We start from the raw sequence: 3,421 nt of genomic DNA on the forward strand, positions 1-3,421 counted from the left end.
TGAACTAATTTATTTTTTATTGAAATTAAAAAAAATGAGTTGTTAATCAATTCTAAATTTAAATTTAAATTTGAGTAAGAAAAAAAATATCTTAAATTTTATCTCACTAACTAGAATTAATTTTAAGATAAGAAATTATTTTGTACATCATATATATTGTAAAATAGTATGGTCATTTACTATTTTTTAATGGTAAATATTGTCAAATAAAATAGTGTAAGAAATTAGAAAAAATGTATTTACAAGTTTAGAAAATATTAATTTATTTTTCAATAGAATAAATTATATATTGAATAACAAAAGTTGTTATTGGTTTCTCTTCACACTAACTAATACTCAACAATGGTGTTTCGGTACACTATGTTACCAAGAAATATTAGTCGATCGATCTAATAGCTTTTGTAATGACATAAGTTTATGAATTTGAAAATTTAGAAATCATTTCATAAAATGTGAAGTTTTAACAAGCAATAATGCTGATCATATTGTTTTGACTTCAAGAATGAATATGATACCAACAAATAAAATTGTCCCAAGTAAATTTCAACAAAACAAAAGTCCATAAGTATTGCCATTAATGGAAAATTAATCTATTTTAAAGACAAATACAATTTTTTTCTATGGATTTCCTAACTCGGCAAGTCGATGACTAATCCACAACATATTGATGCTCTATTTATTAAGGGTCTGTCGCTAACTAATGGATTGTTATACACACAAGGCGAGATTCGAATTCTAAATACTTGTTTAAACAGACAAATGAGATAACCATTCACACAATCCAAATTGATTAAAACAAATATTAATTATTTTTAATATTTTTAAGTTGTAAAATATTTATAATAATAATAATTACTATAAATTTTTTATTTAAATTTTAATAAATTTTTTTTATATAATTTTATATATTATTCCGTGCAGGACACGGGAACACATACTAGTTTGTTTATAAATTTGGTTTTTTTTTAATTCCTTTTTTTCCTTCAATTTGTTTCTCATGCCTTAATTTTCTCTTTTTTTTGTCAAGTACAAACTGCATAAAATTTCAAAATTAAATTTTGAATTGAAAAAAGTAATCATTTCTCTTTGCTTCAAAATAAATTTATTTAATTTTGTCTGTTGTTTATAAAATTATAAGTGTTATTTGATTGTTGATACTATGTTTTGTGATTTAATTAAATCCTACTATAATGTTAGAGATTTAGGTTAAATCATGAAGTGTAAATATTTCTAAAAGTTAAGAATTTAATAGAATTTGGATTCTGCTTACAATTTTTAAGATGAGTTTTAAGCTATATTCTTAAAAATATTAAGAAAAAGAAGTATATGCAAAGCAGCACGTATGTATGTGTGAGTGAGTGAGATTTACAAATCACAAAGAGAATTTGTAACAGTGGTGATATTATCAGCTTGTCATATTTTTATATGTGAATTAAAAATCTTTATATAATATGTATAATGTATTCAAAATTTTAACATGATAATATTTATTGATTGTCTTTTTTTGTGTCTTTAATTTTATTGGATCCAAATTATAATGAAATGCTTAAATTACGAGAAAAATGCTAAAATGTAACTATGGTACCACCACAAGAAAAAAGCAATAGTTTTAAAATATTTTGTACAGAGTATAGTAATCAAATCTTCAATTCTTTCTTTCCTCAACTGATGACGTTCTATTTCAAACCATTCATCAGATACAATGAATAAGAAAGGAAAAACTATACAATGAATAAGAAAGGAAACTAGAAAATGGGCTAAAATGTTACTTGACCACCTTGTGGCATCCAAGTTGCACGAAAAGAATCTCTTTGCTTTCTGCTACTAAAAGCTGTATTGATCCCTATAACCATGAAACATTTTTTCCTTGAACTTGATTCAACTGTTTGTGTGTTTCCTGGTACATGAGAACCATTCATAAAAAATTCAGAACTTTACAAAGGTAACCAAATATTCACTCCAAAGCCGATATTATCTTACTCTGTTTCCTGCAATTCGTAAGTAGTAGGTTTAGCATCAGATTATTTTTGATAGATATGTAAGTAAATTCACAGCAAACAAGAACGGGCTTAGCTTACCTGATGACATATTGTGTATTTGAAACTTCAACTTAACTATAATTGAAATTAGGCTTTACAACCTTTGAACAAAGACAAATATTATGAAAGAAAAGTGTCACCATCACAGATTTTTCCCTCTAAATAACAAAACATGCAGCAAGAATTCATAAAGCCCGAGACTTAAGTTTAGAAATCTAGAGTTACATAAGGCAGAAAAAAAATTCGACTTAAACAAATATTGACTTGCATCGTAGACTTAATATTTAAAACAAAGTAGAGCCATTACATGACATTAGACTGTCGACAAAGCGACAGGTCAACCCTTGTGGTACAATCTTATATCAAAATTAAGCACTCTGAAATTAATAGCTTCAAGCCCAAAGGGATTTAACATGATGGAATATTATAACAAACCAAATCAAGTTCACCCCTACTACTATATACAAATCTAGAAAACTAAGATCCATTAATAACATTTTAACCATTGAATTATACGAGATATAAGCAGCACAAGTAGGTAATGAAAGAATTAGAGACTAGGAAAAGGGTAAAACTAACAGACTTACTAGATTTACATTACAATCCTCAGAGTTTAATTTGTGGAAGCAACTAAATATGGAAGGAAGAGTTGAACGTTAGACACTTGTTAATCACATCAGCATGACATTTTGAATACTATAAAATTGAACAAAGCAAAAACAATGAAATTCATACTTGTAGGAAAGTGTTCGACGCAGAATAAGAAAGACATCGTGGGTCTCAGTCAAAAGCTTGATTCAAGGCGTCAGCAAAATATTGCCGTCTGTTTTAAAAACTTCAGCCCCTTAGCGCCTCAGGATGGCAGATCGAGCCCCCTTCCATTCCGTGGCACGTGGCAAAGGTAATTGAAAACAAATCAAAACAATGAATAGGGGGGCTTTATGTCTCCAGGAAGCGAGAGGAAAGGCTTTCTGATTCCCTACTCCTCGCCAAGCCTGAAGAAAGGAGCAACCGAGACAACCAAGAACTTGGTACAAGAAGCCTACCCTCTCGGGTAGATAGGGCTCCGATCAGTATGGGGGGAGGGAATCTTTGGCTCTATCGAACATACAGGTGGCTGTTTGTTTTTGTGGTGATGATAGTCATAATTTAGTGTTTTTTCAGTTATGGACCAAACTAGAACATCCACAATTACCGATCGCGCTGGCAGCGGAAGCGTGAACGGCCATATGCAGGAAATGCAACGCCCATCAGGCTATGATATGAATCCGCGTCTTCGATCAATATCGGTTTCCAGACGTGATCCTCCGCGACGACACCACCACGGCAATTGTATCCCTCTCCTTGCAACCTAGGGTTTCATTTTTGGGGAGATCTTTGTT

The 3,421-nt window shown here is 30.3% G+C and overlaps 1 long non-coding RNA gene across 2 annotated transcripts; it reads right to left on the bottom strand.

Moving 5' to 3' along the window:
- Positions 1,898-2,965, bottom strand: LOC107608223. 2 transcript variants are annotated; one of them, XR_002351316.1, is made up of 2 exons: positions 2,641-2,965; positions 1,898-1,988 (listed from the first exon to the last, which is right to left on the bottom strand). It is a non-coding gene; the product is annotated as an uncharacterized LOC107608223 (long non-coding RNA). The 2 variants fall into 2 exon arrangements; XR_001612767.2 differs by having other exon boundaries at positions 2,627-2,965.

The sequence above is a fragment of the Arachis ipaensis genome, chromosome B07 (assembly GCF_000816755.2).
Source record: "Arachis ipaensis cultivar K30076 chromosome B07, Araip1.1, whole genome shotgun sequence".
NCBI classification, from domain to species: Eukaryota; Viridiplantae; Streptophyta; class Magnoliopsida; order Fabales; family Fabaceae; genus Arachis; species Arachis ipaensis.